This window comes from Seriola aureovittata, chromosome 9 (genome assembly GCF_021018895.1).
Source record: "Seriola aureovittata isolate HTS-2021-v1 ecotype China chromosome 9, ASM2101889v1, whole genome shotgun sequence".
In the NCBI taxonomy this organism is placed as follows: domain Eukaryota; kingdom Metazoa; phylum Chordata; class Actinopteri; order Carangiformes; family Carangidae; genus Seriola; species Seriola aureovittata.
The window spans coordinates 4809906-4830013 of NC_079372.1; the positions used below are offsets into that span (position 1 = coordinate 4809906).

At 41.5% G+C, this 20108-nt stretch overlaps 1 protein-coding gene across 2 annotated transcripts in view; it reads left to right on the forward strand.

Moving 5' to 3' along the window:
- dip2ba (disco-interacting protein 2 homolog Ba) overlaps positions 1-20108 on the forward strand; it is a 44751-nt gene that overhangs the window by 375 nt on the left and 24268 nt on the right. The window lies entirely within an intron of this gene.

Below are 20108 nucleotides of genomic sequence, written 5' to 3' on the forward strand. Positions count from 1 at the left end.
AGTAGTTCTCCTGTTGTTCTACTCTCTCTCTGTAATGCATTGAATGGGAGCACGTCAGGCTGTGCCACCTAGCTCATTTTGTGCTAATACAGGATGTGGGAACACGAGCTAGCCGGGCATGACAAGCAGCATTGTACTGGAGGAAGAGAAAGGGCTTCCGAGCTCATCCTCGTGTTTCCTTTATCTCAAACCACACAGAGGCTCATATGAAGCTAAACGTCGTTTTAAAGATGAGTTTCTGTAAAATATCTCCTCCAACAGCAGTCTAGTCTGCCCTGACAGACAGCCTGCTGATGGCCAGAGGCAAGGTCTGGCTATCAGTGCTTGACCCTTCTTCTGTCACCTTAGTTATACTTATATACTCTATATATTATATAATATGGCTTCCATTTGGACTTCATACAGTCCTGTTACTTGGTATTTGTACTCAAGTTCCAGCTAAAAAAAAATGTTTTATTGCAGTAAAACTGTGAGTCACTGTGACTATTGTGCTGATATGTAATGATAAGGCCTGCAGTCATGATCTGCCCTGGTGTCATATGAAGATACAGTCTGTTATAGATGACTGCCAGTAATTCCCAAACGTGGTATATGACCTCAGTCACGTTCACTGGAACAAGATGTGTACAGAACCTTTTCAGTACACCTGTGTAAACCTGCTATTACTGGAATTATAGGTTTACCTACCTGTGATGCTCATTGTGGGTTACACTATCATCAGTCTTATGTGAGGTGTGTGTCAGGTGTGTGTGTCTGCTCATGCACTTTGTTGTATTTTACACATATCTGGACCATTCATTCATCCAAAGCATATTCAAATCAACCCCTCCCCCAGAGCAGCTGTCCTGTTCTACAACCACTGACACACACTATCACACATCCCTGACAGTATGCCTCCACCTCCAGCTGAGGTGAATCCAGTTGTCCTGAGTGCTGATCAGTTAGTGTACGTTTATCCATACAGATTGACATTTGAATAACCAGTATTTTATATTTTTGGCTGACGTACATTTATGACAAACTCTTAAGCAGGTTAACCATTTCAGTCACACCTGTAATAAGGCCATAAAAAAGAACATGGTAGTCTAAAAGAGCTTGACTGTGTGGATCATTTGCATTTGACAATTAAACACATGACAAACTGCAAAAATACAAATACATATTCAAAGGTGAATTACTGTTAGTTATGAGAATATTGGAATAACACAGTTTGACAGGTCATATTAGCCAATACTGATTGTACGTGGATATATTGGTGGAAGTGGTGTGTAATCAGAGAGTTATACCAGTGGTTTTAGATGTTTTAAGTATCTAATTATAAATGTATATATACTTCACATTACAGGCAGTTTAACAAAGTCATAGGTCATTGTAGGGGTTGATGATATGACATCTATGCATTAGAAGATAGAAATTTGTCTACTGGGAATGGGCCATACTTTTTACACTGTGGTAACTGTTCCTTTAGCATCTCTGGGTGTGTTGTTGGTAGTGTCATAAATTAATGATCAGGACTGTTTTTATGGCAGTGTAGAATTTTTATATAATTTTTGAATCAGTTGAAATACTTTTATATGTCAGGTACTGGATTTGCTGGAATAGCTAGAAACAGACATTTCTTTCTGATTGTTTTATCCATTAACAAACTCTCAATTAATGGAAATTCACAGACTTCACAATCTATATTGATATTGGGATTTAAATGTTTTTCCATTGATAAATGCATTTTTAATGCTTGTTTAAAATCATTTTACGCAGCCTTGAAACCTTCTTGCGGTGACCCATCAAAGTGTAAAACATGTTATCTTTGTTTGTACGACAGTTAGATGTAGTAATGCAGTTGTGAGCAGTTTTTTAAGACTTCCTTGGTGCGTTCAAGTGCTTGTGAGTAATACGTGAGACTTGAGAGTTGGTTACCAAACAATATAATTTTCAATGCAAAAAACAACCAAATGCACATTATCCTGCTGCCCATGTTTATTAACTGTAGATCTTCTGCATATTGTGTTGTCTGACAACATAGCTTGTGAATGTAAAGCTTTTCACATTGCAGCTCTCAAGTATTTGTAGTCCCATCATGACTGCATGCATGTGGCATGTCACCACCTTATAGGCCATTTTTCTTGAGTCCACAACAAGCCCTCCCCTGAACCAAGTGAAAATGCCTGTTCCTGCGTTGCTCGGATAAGAACACAGGCCTGCCAAATGGCCTCTTAAAAACAACCCATTTCTGCTAGCCCCCTGTGACCATGGGGACACAATGAGGACCATTCAGCTGGTCTGAGCCGCCATGGCCAGGAGCTCTGCTGCCATTTAGGCCATTCAGCTGAACCCAGTCTTTGTGTGCACGTTGGAATGAGCCGCCTCCATAGGAAGAGAAGGGAGGGGCCGCTGAATGGTCATACTTGAGAAGATGACGTGTGGTGTGTACCTCTAGTGGGAGAGGTCCACCCTCTCACCCTGCCATTTCTCAGCTGGGAGAGGGGTAAAAGGTCATGTCTGGCTCTTCCCTGAAACTAGCATACCTGGTTGACATCCCCTGCCATCTGTCAAGTGTGTTATACAGAAACCTAATGTTGCTGACACAAGCAAAATTCCACACAGACCAGTTTTTAGTAGCTGGTGGTCCAGGCCGAAGTGCTGTTTTGACATTAGAATAAAACTCAAAATGACTGGCATTTCCTCCCAGTCTGCTTCTAAGCTCTTAAACTCTGGGGTGCACATGTTCGTGTGTATGTGGAGATGCAGTTTTACTCTCTGTTTGTATCTCTGATCAGTATGTGGAGACTGAGAGTCCAGATTATTGCCAGTTGTTTCCTTTCTAGGCCAATCATACAGTCAACCACCCAGCAGAAGCAGGCTGGGCTCATTTGTGTATTAAGGGAGAGGGCCCTCAGCAGAGGATGACAGCATTGATATGGACCCGTTCTATATCAACCATCCCTCCTCCTGACCCTAGTCATCAGTGACAGTGTGTAGGACAAAGCCTGATGGATCCTTGAGGAGGACTCTCCTCCCAGCCGAGGGGGAGGTCCATGAAAACATATCTCTACTCTCTCTGTATTATTTATGAATGGGATACGCAGCAAAGAGTTGTTTTTGTAAGTAGTTAGGCTAATGAGATAGATAACAGATGTGTGATAGACACTTCCGTCTGCGCTGGCATAAAAAGAGGAATTAGGACCTCTCACAATGATTGTCAAGCTGACGTTTCTACCCAGATTCAAACCATTTCACAACTGTTGACTGTTGCATGTTTTTTTAAAACCCCTAACAAATGTAATTGCACTCATCCTACACATAGGATTGGGCAATATTGTAAAAATTGATATTGTTAATTTAAATCTAAGATGTATTTTCATTTATATGTTCTTTTAAAGACTATTAATATGGCATTTTTTTTGCATTTATTGGACGGTTAATGGTCTAGAGAGACAGGAAACAAAGGGGAGGGAAAGAGTGAACGGTGACATGCAACAAATGTCCTCTGCCGAAGCAAACGGGGAACAGCGCAATTACAGACTACTCAGCTACTTCCTGTGGCAATATGTACAAAAGTTTACCAAATGACATGTTCAAAAGTTGAACTCATGTTTATCCCATTGAGTCAAATAGTTTTCTTTTTCTTTCTGGAACATAATGCTATAATTTTCTAAAAAATATATGTTTTTAGATCTCAGTGAAAGATTGTCTGTGACAGATTTTGGTAGAAATTGAATTTATTTTTCATCTTGACATAACAACCAGGATATGGTTATGTGAACCATGACACTTCAACATGAGCATTTTTTAAGCAACATGATTACAAAGAGGGACAATAAACAATAAAAAAGATTTATTGTGCAGCTCACTTGCAAAACAACTTGGAACATTTCTCCACCATTTTTCACTGCATTTTAATGAGTTTCGAGCGGTCTAAAGAGTTTTCATATCAAGCCCTGTTTCTCTGTTTAGATATCTTGGTAGTATCCTTTGTCAGTTTTATGTAAAGCGTCCAATAGGTCAGAATCCAAAAGGCACATATCATCTCCCTTGTAGCTTCAGAGCTAAGGCCTTAGGCCCAAGCAGATGGTTGGACACTCTTGGCAAAGGTCTTCCTTTATGTGTGTTTGTGTGTATACACAGTATGTTTGTATGCATGTGACATAATACTGTTTCTGTGAATAGTTAATGATGGCTGCAGTCCCATTTTACTCCTCCAGGCCTGTAGTAGGCTGAATTATTCACATGCTCTCATTAAATACCAGGACACCCTTACAGAGTGGTGTGGGTGTGGGTGGGTGTGTTGGTGTGTGTGGTTAGTGAGCGTGACTTTTTCATCCTCCCCAGGTAGCCGTTGGGGCATGCATAGGATTAAAAAAAAAGCCTAACTAACTCCTTTGAACTAGTTCCAGGAGATATATTGACATCCCACTCATCAGCACTTAAACCTGCAAGTCTCTGGTGTGAAACTCACTTTCTACAGTAGAAGATGCTTAACTTGTTGAATGAGCTCTGTGATGTCAGGTAGGGCTGGGCAACATGGCATAAATCAGTAGCGGTAATAGGGCTGCACAATGGACAATATGGCCAAGAGCAATATTCAAATCGCAGGAGCTGCGGTTTTTTTAATGGAGGTAAAATGTGTCACAACAGACCATAAATGAAGCATTGTGGTGCTACAGAGTACACGCCCCAGCTACAAATTGTATTCTCCAGACGTAAAGGAACATACTTCTTTGGTACTAGACCCAACAAATATCACACCATCATCATTTTTATATTTTTTTCAGTGAAAACAAAAGCAAAAACAATTACCAGTCCAACTGAAATCGTGACTCATATTGCAATCGCAACATCTGCCAAAATAATCGCTGAAATCTGGTCTTAGAATGTATTTTTCAAAATCCTACGTGTTCATTATTGAAAAATGGTAAATATACACATAAAGCATTTATTTTCATGTAGTGTGCAGTTAATTGTGTTCCACTATTATGTACAGGGGCAGTGGCACTATTATTACGGTGGGGCAGTGGTTTGAACTGTTACCTCACTCTGGGTTCAAACCCCTGTTTTCTGTGTGTTCCTGTGTCACTGTCTTCTCCACAGTCCAAAGACATGTAGTTTCCTGGTAACCTGTCCAGGGTGTACCCGGCCCTCGCCCAATGTCAGCTTGGATTGGCTCCAGCTCCCACGCGGCCCTCAAAGGATAAGTGGTATAGCAAATGAATGGAAGGATCTTCCGTACAGCAATGGAAACTCAAACACTTCAAAACTGTGATAACAAACACATTTTCTTCATTTTTAATTATACTTAGCTTGGAATCATAAATGTACAGAAGAGTTTTGTCAAAGGATACCAGAGTGTGATCATATTGTCACCGTATTAGTTCACCAATATGATCATTGAATCATCGCCCGGTGTTAGAAGTTACAGTGCTGTGGGAGTCTGAGATGACACATGGAAGCCATGAAATAGCAGAACAGTGTGTGTGGAGTGATTGCCGTTAAAGACTTTGGTTGAAAGGCCTGTGCTAGCAAACATCCACTCTGCTGAAGTATCCTTGAGCAGGACTCTGCCGCTGAAATGGTTCTGTTCTGTGTATGACCTTATGCTCTTCCTGTGACCTTCCTATGGTAGGAAGCAGGTTAATGGAGGTGTTCCCTACAGTCAATGAATACTATTTCACATCACATTTAGTCAACCATTGTTGTGACGTGTAAACTTATTGTGTATCTCAACTTAAATCAACAGTGTTTAGAAATAGGACATGTTTACAGACGAGCCAAGCCTGATTCCGTCTTGTTGCAGATCTGTGAGTCACTGCAGTTAGGTGTGTCTTCTTCTCCAGGGCACGTCTGTCCACCACAAAGTGAGAGAACCTGTTTTAGCCTCCTGTTTACTGAGTTGATAGGTGTGATGCAAACTCTGACTCATCGTAAAGGAAGAATGAATGAGGATTTTGTGATATGAGACCCTTGTGCAGTCCGCACAAACAGTCACCTTCATTCACCAACCTGTAATCTCAACCGGGCGGTGAAGCATGTCTCTGACGTTGCATTGCACAATCTTCCCACTGACTGCTTTTGTGGCCTGCAGTAATTTAGTCAGGGGTTTAGTCACACATCAGACAATGTTGACTAATGTACACTCTGATTTGTGCTTCACTGGCTAAATGATGAACTCAGTGGTAGAAACACAGAAATCAAGGTGTGTTGCATTTTATTGTTGTTTTCAGTTTGGGAGCTGGCGCGGAGCCCCTCCAATCTATCGCTCGGCTATATCCACTGCCCGGCAGGCCATGTGACTGTGCTAATGCTGAAGAATGCTCTTGTGAATATAAATAGACCTGGCTGGCAAGACAAATTCACTTTCATGCCTGAGGAGGAGAAAACAAGCATCTCTTTGACACAAAAGCTCCTCCATTATTGCAGCGGAGGCCACCCTCTCTAAGTCCCAAGGAGTCAGTCCTAATTGTGTGTGTTTCTTTCTCGCTGAGGCTAATGTTCCTGGCTAGTAGACAGCAGCCAGTGGCAAACACTTCCACATCCAACCAACTGGCTAGTTGGCTGCTACATGTGGGTCGCTGTTACGCCCATGGGTTGTGTGTGAAATACCGTGGCCTGTTGAGAACTGCCCTCCTCAGGCCAACCGGCCTGCTGTCTGACCCATTGAGAAAGTTGCTATAGGTGTGCTAATTGTTAAAGCATCATAGCAGTGGTTTTAGATGTTTTTAGCATGTTACCTACAAATTGTGTAAACTCAACATCATTGCTGACCAGAGGATGCCTTTTAGTTTTTAGAGTAATTTCCAAGCTTGCAGGCAGCTAGCTTCATGTCAGGCCAGTAGGCCATGAAAATCAACACAAGTACTTCACCACAGTGAATATCGAATATCAAAGTTCTGTGAAGCACAAAACTACAGAGTTCACATTATTCCTTTCACTGTGTCCATGTTTAAGTAATGGATGGCTTCCAGATCTTATTTTCTGATAATTTAGCTCATGATTGCAGTGATTTTTGGTACCTGATATCAAAGCTTCCTTGAACATATCATGAAGGAATAGTTTGAAATAGCGAGGCCCCGATTGATCGACTGCTGATCATGGTCGGCAGATTTTCATTAAAAACACACGCTTGGTAGGTCGAATGAATGCTTCTAGTCACCGATCACCTGAAAACTGATCACCTGTGGTTAACACTCCAGTGTCTGTGGCTCAGAGAAGTGCTGTGTGCTGTGTTGCGTAGTCCTGCCTCCCACCTTGTTCAAAGCGCTGGCATGCGACCGACCACCAAAACAAAACATGTCGTGAAACTTTTACAAAGTGTGTGAGACTGATATAACGTACACCATCTGCAATGTATGCCAAAAATTACCTGTAGCAGCCGTGGATCGGCTGATCTCACTCATAGATGATTGTATCGGTATTGGCAACAAATAGTTTGAAAATAAGTCACATTTTATATATGTTGCTGTGCATACATCAGTAGGCATGCTATTAGGTAGATTTACATCAATGGAATACATCTTTGCATATAACACACATATTGACAGCAGGACATCAGCACAAGTGCAACAAAGCAAGGAGACATGCTGTATCTTGTACTGCACCATTGCTTGCTGAAGAAACTAGCAAACAAGTGCCCATAGCACAAGTCAGTTCACTTGTGTCATGTTGCAGGTTAACTGTCAGCAACAGTTGAAAAATGTAGCTGTAAATGTCGACATCGTTTGTTGTAGATTTATGATGGTAAAGTCCTTTTCTGACAGACACAGACCGCAAGACTTGGAGGCCAAAGGGGCATTTCTGATATCTGGGTCTTTAAAGACCTTGTTTCTCATTTCAGTAGCATTAACAATGAATGTAAGAACTGCTCCCACATGTTTTTTGACTGCAAAAATGGATGGCTTTTGCAACAATATTTGGCTATCAGGGTAGTAACTCTTGAAGTTACCAGAACTTTAGCCATAAACGGGCTGTTTGTTGTTAATTGTGTTACTCATAATTTCTCTCCCTCTCTCGTTGTCTCTGTCTCTCATTCAGCTGATCAGCCACAGCTGATCATTACAGGCTTTTGAAGAGGCTGTGGAGGACACAGGGTATTTTCTCAGCAGCTGGTCAGTTTCTATATATGAAAGCTCAGGCCTGCGTCACAGGAAGGGCTGATGGGAAACCAGAGCTCAGGGGTAAAGCAGTACTTCTGTATATGTACAATGAAAGTTTCCAAAAGGTCAACCGCTTCTCTGTCAGTCACTCATTGGCTCGTTTTTCTTTTTTTGTTGTTTTTCCCTTTTGGACCGGTGCCGCGCATTTGAATAGTTCTCTCCCTAATTTCTAGTGTGGAGCCAAAGGATTATCAAAAATTCCCAGTGAGTAGAAGTCCTCAGGAAACCCCCTGAACAAGCCGATGTGTATCTCCCCTCTTGGCCCCTCAGAACACATTGTGCTAGTGCTTGGCTTGTAGTCATGGACCCCTTTAATTCAACTCCCGAGAGAAAGAGGTAAAACAAAGGCCATGAAAACACATAGGTTGGGTGTGGCTTCAACCTCTTAATCCCTAACTGTCGGTAACACTGGCTTCAGGACAGGTGCAAACTCCCATATTGTATGTTTATATGTTTATTGCTTTGAATGGAAACATTGGGTTAATATTGACACTTGGTAGAATCACAGCTATAGTTACTGGCCAGGCTGGCCTTAGTCATTTCCTGGAGATAGCTGCTTGTTTGCCTCCAAGTCCGATCTGTGTTGTTATGACTCTTGTTATGAGAATTAGACTAGTTTTTGTATTGTTAGCATTGAATGAGACTCTGTTTAGCGAGAAGTGACAGTACATCAACGCACAGTATTTCTCACACTCCTGTATCAGTAGGAGGCCCTGGATCTAAAGTAGGTTTGTGTGGCGTTACACACTCCCACAGACAGTGACGGCACATGATGACTGTTGTCTAGATGTTATCTAAATGATTTGGCTGTGATTGTGGTGAAACAGCCACTAGAGTTAAAGTTATATCCCAAGATTATCCAGCTAAACTTTCCCTTGAGACTCAGACCATGTTGGCAAATATATCTTGACACACCTCAGGTAGATAATGCCACAAGCCAGAAACTTGAAGGAGTTGTTGCCAGATGTGTGGTATCACGCAGTTAGACTGTCATGTCTGGCTCTATGGTAAGCTTCCCATAAACTCAAAAACACACTCAGTTGTGCCTGTACAGGCAACTTGAACAAACTTTAAGCCATTTTAGAATAATTCTTTGTGCTGAATAGAAAGTATGGAGTGAAACAGTAACTCAGCTGTCCCCAAAATCATACAACAATGTATATTTATTTATTTGTTTCTATTTATTTATTTTATCAGTTTATCTGTTTTTACAGTTCACCAACACACCAGACTGATGTTTACCCGCATTAGTGTAGATTAGAGCTGCAACACAGTGTTGATTAGTCAGTTAGTCAACTTACATAGAATTAATTGTCAATTACATCAATTATTGATTCATAATTCAAGTCATTTTTAAACAAAAACCTGAAACATTTTATGGTACCAGGTCCTCTAATGTGAGACTTTCCTGTTTTTGTGGTCTTTTAGTAAATTGATTATTTTTGGGTTTTGGACTGTTGGTCGGATAAAACAAGGTGTTTGATGACGTCACCCTGTGCTCTATAATATTGATGGGCATTTTCAAAATAATCATCAGATTCATCGATAATGGAAATATAATCGATTGTTGAAGCTCTACATTATAGTAAATTGATAATATATATTGTGATAAATATGTTTGGGTTTTTCAGACCCATTTTTAACATTTTATACACAATATGCACACAATGAATTAAGAAAATAATCAGCAGGATCAAACCAGCACTGCCAAGTTTCTCCTCTCCTTCTGTCACTACACCTTCGCCAAATCATCTACCTGCCTGTGTTGTTGGTGAGTAGCTTGTTGCTAACATCTCCTCACTACCACTCCCCTGTGAATTTGCACCTTCAGCTCCACGTGAAGTGAAATGTTTTCACTGACACAAAGCTTTGTGTATTTTAGAGCTCAACAGGCATTCGTACAGCCTGTTTTTCACCACAGCGTGTTTCTTTTTTACACATTCCTCTATAGTGTTGCACGTTGTTGTAACCATCATTTTCAGAGCAGGCATAGATTCCAATCCTGATGACAGGCTGTTTAATGACTGAGCAGTGGGTGGTGAGAGGTCAGGACTTTGAGAGTGGAACGTAGGCAATAAGGCCTGTGTGGTTTCAATGTCAGCTGTAGACTCAGCACCCAGGATGTGTGTGAGTGTTTCACAAAGGCCACTCATGGCTCGTTATGAGCTTCTAATATTGATTTAATGAGTCAGCTGCCTGGCTAACATTCCTTCTTCTACATTAGTGTCTTCTTTTAACCCATCATCTATGAGCAATTAAGCAGAGGCAAGGTGCATCATTTGTTCATATGTCACCCAGAGGTAGGCTGTTGCTAAGCCAGTCTCAGTTCATATGGCCCATGTTTAGCGATACGTCGTCTTGTGTATCCACTCACAGTTCAGATGATGTCCAAGACCCAGTGAACCTCAGACCACACTTCTGACCTCTGTATCTCTTAACTACAACATCAGCCACGTTGAAACCTGATACCTCACTTTCACTGCGGAATACACTCTGGTTACCCAGCAATGCTGAAAGCTGGACTGTCATGCAGTCTGCCGGCCAGGATGCCTCAGTCTAAATAAGGCTCTGCTCTGTTTTTCTCTTCTTTACAGTGTGCTGAATTAAGTCAGAGTCAGGCTTCATTGTTAAAATAAATGAGCTAGAAGAGGCGGTGACAAAAGAACTCACACTGGTCAATTTATACTGGGGAATTGTTCTTTTTCACAGCCGATGTTTTGACTTGCCATCATAAGAAAAGCACAGGTGTTAGCAATAACATTAACGATGGCTGATGACAGTGTGATAGTGAGCCAGCATGCATGATACCAGGACCTGGTTTCACAAAGATGTTTTAATCAGAGTGGTCTGTAACTTAATTTTTCTTTTAGATGAATTCAATACGAGTCAGACAGTTTCACAAAAAAAAAAAGCCTGACTTATTATACGCCTAATCTTCCTACCCTACAACAAGGCTAACTCCACATTTCCACGGTAACTATCAGTGGCACCTGCTGACCATTGACTCAAAGAAGGAGCAAAACATAGCTCATAATTTTACAATGTTTTGGAGCGAGCAATGATAAGGAAAAGTGGTTTGTTTGTCAAAGGAAACTATCATGAGCGTGACAGGCTAGCAGAAACACTGAGCCCCACCACACTGAGAACACACAGCATCCCATGTCTGCAGTGTGTTGAGATTTTGTGCCACAGGAGGACTAACAACAATTTATGGTGTAAGTGATGAATTTTGGTTAGATGTGAGCCATTGTCGGGTCTATCTTTGTGAAACCTGCCTCAGGACACTGGATACGAAGCAGCTAAATGGAATTCAGCCATCATTCATTTTATTATTTAGACCTGTGCTTTTGCAGCTGATCAGAACATCTTCAGTGAAACGGCCAATTAAGACAGAACATACGATAGCAGTGGTGTACAGATGTTGTTTGGCATGACATTTTTGGTTTTATCAAACAACCATATTTCATCCAATGTGTTTTCATCCAATCTTTTTTTATTGCAATACCACCATGTGTCTTGTTGCTACTGCTGCATCAATGCTGGTTGTGTTTTGTGTTGATAAATGTCATGTTTGTTGGGATAATGATGGTTCCTTTGTTGACTTATCAAGTGAAACTTTGCGCCTTTCATTTTTAAAACAGACACATTTAGTTATTTAAACAAATATATGGGTAGTGGTTCGACCTGGATTTTTCTCAGCAGACATTTTGACTTGGCTTAGCAAGAAAAACACAAATTTTCCTGATAGCATTATTGTTAGCTCAGTTTTATTAAGTGTCCCATTAAGGCATTTTAATGAGCCAGTAAGCACAATACCAGAGATACCACCTGGAACTGACAAATGTGTCAACATATCTGCTGTGAACAGGGCCTGAATCATCAAATTAGTGTGATAGTTTCAAATTAAATTAGATTTTAAAGCAATTATATAGTTGACTGATAACTCCAGGTGACAGATAATCCCCACTGTGGAGGATACAGTAAGTGGCAGGGCAGCTAGCTAATCTGACCAGAAATCAATCTTGGGTTTGTCTCACTTCAGGTGGTCTTGTTCATCTGTGCACACAACCTGTTAGCTAACTGCCCATTGCAGTTACTGTGTAGTGTGCTATTGGGCGGCCTGACTGCTTACTAACAGTCAACCCACTTGTGCCTCTCTGAGTCATCAATGAGCAATGTACAGTTGTTCACCAGTCTTATCACTTTGATGAAGTAATGTGCTCTGAATTTATCTGTAAAACAGCTGGTCACTGCCATGTTTGTACAACACGCCTGTTATTGTCTTTAGGGAAACACAGTGACCCAAATTAGTATGTGAAAGTATATTAACCATAGCATAGAAGAGAGGAGCGTGTGAGATGCTGGTGAAAGGTAAATGAAGTTAGAAATCAATTACTTCATCTGGCTTATTCAGAAAATTGTCGTTTTCTGGGCTTTAGTTTTTGGAGCCAAAAGTAGAAACAAACTCTCAATGCTGCAACCTTCCCCAGCTCAGAACTCCACTGTATCACACAGCTGGCTCAAAGGTCCCGTCTCTGCCAATATAAAGTGCACAATGTAATGGAAGTAATGGAGGTAGAGCAAGTAGTGGAAGTAAAGCAATACTCCCTCTGCACTCAGACAGAATGTGAATGCGTTCAAAGCTTGGATAGAACTTTTAGTTTTATTTTCTTGGCAAAAATAACTTCTAGTCTGATTGTACCTCAGATGCACAAATGGATTGGTACTCAGTGTTCATAGTGGGCCTAATCTTAATTTTGATCTGAGTACGGCCAACACAATTGAACTGAAGTGTTTTTTTCCCGTGCAGGAAGGTCTGATTGGATCAAACGATTAGGTGCTTGACTCAGGCAGGGAAGGCAGTTTGTTAATATGTATGCACAGTGTTCTTAGGTACAGTGTTTGTAAGGCTTTACAAATGAGGCAATGTGCGATTGTCTCAACACAGTGGCTTTGATGCGACTGTATGTAAATATGCATGCATTTCTGCTTCTTTGCTTCTTTCTTTCTCTGTAATATAATTTGCCATATTAATGGTTGTGGTGTTACTTACAGTGTAATGCCAATTATTATATACTGCAAAGATCAGTATATGTCACAGTATCTATATTGTCAAGTTGTATTGTACAACTGACAGGTACTGGGGCTGTTGCTGCCAGCTACGTTATCATTTCTTTAAGTAAATCTTCGGAAAACCTTTAATCTCTGTTTACTTTGCATTGTTAATCTCCTAGTCCCTAATTCTCCTTTTATGTAGTTATAAAATTACATATTCACTTTTGTCTTTCGGTTTGTTAGACCACAAACCAAAGTGAATGTCTGTTCCCCATGTTGATTCTGTCAAGACAAATTACACGTCCCCCAGCCCTCTTTTCTCGGCTGGCCGGCAGATTTCTTCAGCCATCCAGAGATCGCTTCATCCTCCCTGTCTGTCTGAAAACCCCCACATGGACTCGCTGGTTCCCAGAGGAATGGTAGGCCTGCTTTTGCAGTGGAAAACATTGGTCCTGGAGGTGGGAGGCCTTTGTACAAATGCTTGAATCACAACCCAGGCATGAAGAAAATACCCCCTGAGTAAGAACAGATAGCTTGTGATATTTAATAGCTGTGATTCAACCGCTGATACAATGAGAAAAAGCACCTGCACAAATCTACACAGTCCTAAGGGTCCTAATTATCGAGCCCAATACCTCAACCAACCTTATACTGACTGGCAACTCTCATTATTTTTTTATTTTTTTATTATTATGCCAAAAAAAGTTCCATAGGGAACATTACATGCATAAATGTTTCACAAGTGTGAAGTACAGGAAATAAGGATAAGCCTGTAAAATGACGAAGCAAGGACAGTCTTATCAAGACCTTTTTTTGTCACAACAGTGTGTTCATGGAAGATTTTCATTATCATCGACTTTAGCGATTATTATCTCAGTTAATTATTTGGTCTGTGAAATGTTAGGTAATAGTGAAAACTTCCATATCAATAACATAAAGTCCACAGTGATTCTATCTAGTCACTTGCAGGGTCATGACTCTAAAACCTGAAGATATTCAATTTGCTATAACATGAGACGAAGAGAGGAAGAAAATCCTGTTTGTGCTGGAACAAGGACACGTTTGGCATTTTCTTGAAAAATTGCTTCAAAGATTAACTTTTTTTTTGTTACTTCACTAACTGATTAATAGACTAATTGTTTCAGCTCTACTTCTCAGTATTCAAATGAAAAATGAAATTAATCATGCTAATCATTCAAAAGGAGAATATGGATATTTACTATTTTCCTCATCTGTTTCCATTTTAGTCTGTGCTCTGTGGAAATAAGCTTCTAACATCTACTTTAACTAATGACCAGGTGCCATTAAATGGTCTTGGAGTCAGACTCGTTCATTTGCATTTCCTGCAGAGCGCTATTTACCCATGTTCTCGGCACAGCCTGCCCGTTGTTTTTGTGTTTCTGCTCTGAATCTCTATAAATAAGATCCTGTGGGTGACGTTAGTTCCTCTCCTCTCGGCCCCTCTGTTTATATGTGTATTTGCATGTAAATGTGTGCACTGTGGCTGTTGGTTTGAGTCTTTCTGTTTGTGGTCGTGCTGTGTGAAGTCGCTGTCATCTGCCCACCAAGACCCAATGGAAGGTAGCGTTCCTTTGTTAGTATATGTTTCTCAAGAGACAGTTTTGTATGTTAGCGGCACATTCGTCACAGACAATAAACCACTGATAAACAAAGACAGCGTTGTGCAGATCAAACCAGGATCACTGGCTAGAAGCCCAACCATGACTTCATAGGGTTAGAAGACAGTCCTACATTTCAGGCTTGGATGCCACCCTCAGCTCAGACATTCTTGTCATCTATCCTTCTAACAAGTGCACACAAATGTCCAGACGGAAAGATGTAATCTGTTAGGTTAAATGTAATCTCAGATTACAGATTAGGATAGAGCCAAAGATGTGAACACTGGATTCTCACCATGTGAAAAGGGAGGCTTCATTTACCACAATCTGTGAAATGTTGGTTGTTATCCTCATTAAAGTGTGTGTGTTTGTAAACAGAAACCTGTGACATGTAGGTGCCAGTGTGCATGTGCAGGGAGAGGAACTGATACTGTGAAGCAAGAGGAAATTGTGGGTGACACAAGCAGTCATGTCACTTCCTCCCAGGCTAATCTGCCCGCCGTAATTACAGCAGCTCTCTCAGCCTGGGGCCTAAATATGTGTCTGTAAGTAGGGGGGGGTCTACATGTGGTCTGTTTTTAATGAGATGACATCAGTGTTGTTTTCACATCCTTGACACAAGTGAAAAACCGACTCGCTGCCTTTTGTTATTTAAAATGAAAATGTTGCCCAGTACCTAGTACTGGTAGCTGGGGGGCTAATCAGCTGACTCTTAAGCCACTCAGGACCCCCCACCACACATCAGACACAACACGAATCTTGTACCTCTGCGCTTTAATGCACCGACTACTACTACTGGCTTTAATCTGATTGTTCTTGTGAGTGTGTGCGTAGTGTGTGTGTTTAGGGGGCAGGTTGGTGGATGGGCAGGATCTAACTATCCAGTCCAGACTCTCTCCTGTCTGCTATCATCAACTATTAGCTCATCCTTCTGTCACAGAGTAGTAAACATTAGCCCAGCAGTGACCTCTGACTGTTATTGAGACCCCTGGAAGCTCTGCTGCCTCCTTGATTTCATTGCTTTGGCAGATTTTTAGTCCTTCTGTGTTCTAAGTATCTACTGGAAGAAACATGTTCATATACTGCCATCTTCATCTGTAACCCAGGGTGCTTCCGCTACACTTAAAAAACAACTGGAGGCACTTTCACACTTGCTTGTCTTGCTTTTTGAAACTGCCAACAGGGTTTTTCATTTAAGAAAATATGCTCTGACAGAAGACAGATGGAAAACTTTGGCATTAAGAATGTGCTTCACTAAGCCTCTCGGGCAGAGAGAGGCATTTTCCAAAATTGTGAACAGTTTTCATGAGCCACCTAACATCAGTTAAGTCACAGTATAAAAGTTGGCAGCAGGTGTGGCTCAGATTGTTTGAATGGCTGGGGAGCACACCGGCTTTGTTGTTGGAGTCCTATGTAAATGTCTGAGATTTGTACCTAAGTGTCGTTTCTGATCGTGGCAGCTAGAATCAAACGGCTTGTTCAGATTATCAACAGAAACTGACAAATATCCTTTCAAGTCTTCTTCTAATTCCAATATTCATCCCACCAAACGACTGGCAAAAGATTTGTCCCACTTTGTGTGTGTGGGTTTTTGTGTGTGTGTGTATTCCCTCCATACAGCTCTTATAACCATAATAACCTCTCAACCTTTCCTTCCCTCTCTTCTCTGACTGTGTGCTGCTGCCTCATACCACTATTCATTACTCATCATTTATTCACCACTGATGTGGTGTTCGTGTTCCTCTTTAGGTTTGTTTGAGAAAGCCACGCTCAGTCTATTGTTAATAGTAACCCAAGAAACTAAATGTTTAAGTGTGTCAGCTGCAGTCAGTGAGTCAGATGATTCAACACGCAACTAGGCATTCATCTTTAGAACCTTTTAACAACTAATGTGGCTTCAGAACAGCTTGTTGTTTTTCTTGGATTCCTTAAATATATATGTCGTAATCTGTATGTAGTGAGTTACTGGACCAAACCTAAAGAAGGAGGATCTCTGTTCTTGATGGATGTAGGGAGAAATCTACTGCATAGTGACTTCCCATAAGGATTGCAATATTTAGATGTAATGACAAAGGGGACTGTGGGGGCATTAGACTTCATCCTGTTGTTCACTAATATTATAGATCCACCACTGAAAGCACTATAAAGAGTTGGTGCTTTAGGCATCAGTTGGCCAAAACAGTTAGGAAAGTGACCCTGACTCCACATTCACATCATATCGTCATTATGAGCACATCAGCCTTCTAGTTGTAATTACAAGTCAGAGATGTCAGGAGTTTCTGATGTCAACAACATCTGCCGCTTGGTGAAATTAACAACAGAAGTGTAAAATGGACTGTCGGCAAAATGGCTCTAATATAAACACAAATTTAGGTGAATAAGTGAATTTATAGGGAACTATACACTGGTTGTTTATGTCTGTTTTCACTTGGTAATGAACCGCTCCGAATGCGTGACACTGGAAATAAAGCTAATTCAATGTATTAACTGCAAATCTAGCAGCAGGAGTAACCATCTTTGAATGACATGTGGACACTCCCAAGGGAGGTTTTCCTATTCTTCCAATTCTGCCAAAAACTGCATCATTGCTGCATTTAAGGCAAAGTTACGATTTTTTGTGGAACACACTCACCAATATATAATATTAATAATCAATGAAAATTATAATAAGAAACTTTCAAAACAATTTTACAAAGTGCTTTACACAAGAAAGCAAAGATTAATACAAATCAACTTTAATTAAAAAAAAAAAAAAAACAGCAAATTTAAAAAAAACAGTAAGAACATCAGTAAAGTTCCCCAGATAAAAAATAAAAACGAAATAAAACATCAACAAGATAAACAAATAAAACAATTATAAATAGCAGAAAGACTGACATAAAACAGGAAGTGGAACTAAAACGTGATGGGCAGCACACAGATAAAGTTCAGATGAGCTGCACAAATACAAAAGGCTGTAATGAGCCGGATCAGACCAGAGATTGCCAGTACAGATTAAAACTGAAGTGGTCATAAATGCCTGAATGCATGACTTCTACTGTAAAACCCCTTTATGTCAGAATGCACTTTAGCCCGCTATAATTATTGATGTAAACAGGAATGTTGTGTGTGTGTGTGTGTGTGTGTGTGTGTGTGTGTGTGTGTGTGTGTGTGTGTGTGTGTGTGTGTGTGTGTGTGTGTGTGTGTGTGTGTGTGTGTGTGTGTGTGTGTGTGTGTGTGTGTGTGTGTGTGTTTGTGTGTGCGTGTGTGTGTGTGTGTGTTAGTGTGTGTTTTTATAGCGTCTGTGACCCTGCGCTGTCATTTGTGACAGGATCAGCCCTCTGTCTGACTCGTCCTGAGGTCAGAGGTCAACAGCACCAGTGTAAAGGAAGAGTCAGAGAGTCATCTTCATTGAACTCTGAAACGGCCTGTTTACACAACCGTTTTCATAAATACACATGTAAAAAGCCTGGATGGCAGGAGGGAGGATTATGCTGATTGCTTATAAACATGAGATGACCTTTGTCACTGAATTACTGCATATAAGAGACATGTTTATGAACACATTTAACTAAACACCATGGCTCTACCTAAGTATATACCGAGCAGGTCCAGAATGTGCCTGGACGAAAAAACACAGCCAGACCTGGTTTGACACACTGACACACATCTGACAGAGCAGGCCTGTAATGCCACTCTCACTCAGGGCTCACTCAGCATTCATTCCTCTGTGTTACTGTAGCGCCCTTTAACCTGCACCAGCTGTGTATACACACACACACACACACACACACACATACACACATACACATTCGCTTCCTGCACCTCAGGGGAGTTTTTGGCCAGTGAGCTCGCTCTCCTGGCCAGTTGGCCCTCTCTGTTAGTTTGGTGCTCTCCAATCAGCACATTCCTCTTTCTCTAGACAGACACTGGGAGACGGTTTTGGCAGCGCACACACAGGGTGGGGTAACGCTCATATCCTGTCCCCTGACCTCAGATTACACACACACAGTTACTGTACTGTTTTGCTCCTGCTCGCACTCAAAACACCACATTCTTGCTCTCTAAACATACAGCTTTTCCTCTGTTTTGAAGCAGCTGTCACAGTCACTCTTTCAACCCAGAGCCCTTAGTGTCTCTCTGCCCACTGCCAGCCACAGAGCCAGTGTGGTGGTGCCAGTCCGCGCCCGTTGTTATGTCCCACACCAATACAGACTCTCCTCTGTCTGTGTTAATGACCTCCATCCCTCCCTTCCTCACTCCCTCCCCGGCCCCACTTGGGCACCAGGACTGGGCTTGACAGGAGCCTGTCTCCAACAACAATGACGCTCCAGTCCACTACAATCAATTTGCTGTTGATTGCTGTGCTTGTATGTCTGTCTATGAGTGTTTTCCTCTATATAAACAAGCCTGTAGCATGCCTACAGGAGGGGGAAACAAAGAAAAAGAGACTGCAACACGCATTCGCTGCTGTGTTTTTCATCCCGAGTAGATTTTGGGCCAGTGTGTGTACCCAGGCATGAAGTCGGAGCTGAATGCTGGCCACCCCATTTCAGCTTTTTTTTTTTACGCAGGGAATGACAAAGCACACAGCGCTCAATCACACACTCCCTCTCACTCTAAAACGGTCTCAGACTTTGTTTTGCTGACTTTTTCTCTGCGAATGTTGTGCACTCCCTCTGCTCCCTCCCTCTTCCCTCGTTTCTCATGATTTCACAGTATTGTGAAACCTCTAGAGTCTTCTGCATGGGACGGGTCAGATATAAAAAATTCTGCAACCCATAGTAGTCATCTACATACACAATCCAAGTGGGAACTTCTTTTCTGATCCTGTTGTTCATCCAGGCGAACACAACACACCAGTGGATACTGACCAGAGTGTGAGAAAGCATTAAAACAAAACACAGTATGAGTCACACACGGGACTCTCCACCCAGTGCTGGCTTATCCTGCCCTGGACCCTCAAATCTGCTGTTGAACTCTGGCTCCCCCCTCTTTCTCAACATTTTCTTTCCATTGTTGTTTCATACACATCCACCAGTGACTCTCATGTGTTTATCACCCCCCTAAACCTCTCTTCCCCTCCAACTTCCAGCCTCTCTCTCTCTCCATTATCTTTGATTTTCTCCTCTTTCTACCCTTCTCAGTAAGTTGGGCGAGGGTCTCCTCATTGTCACTGCTCAGTGTGGAGGAGGTGTGAGGGGATTGAGGCTACGCAGCCCTTTGGCTCACTGCACTTGACATAGCATACAGTGTTATCACTGGACATAGAGGAAGGGGAATAACTGTGAGTGTGGGAGATTATTTG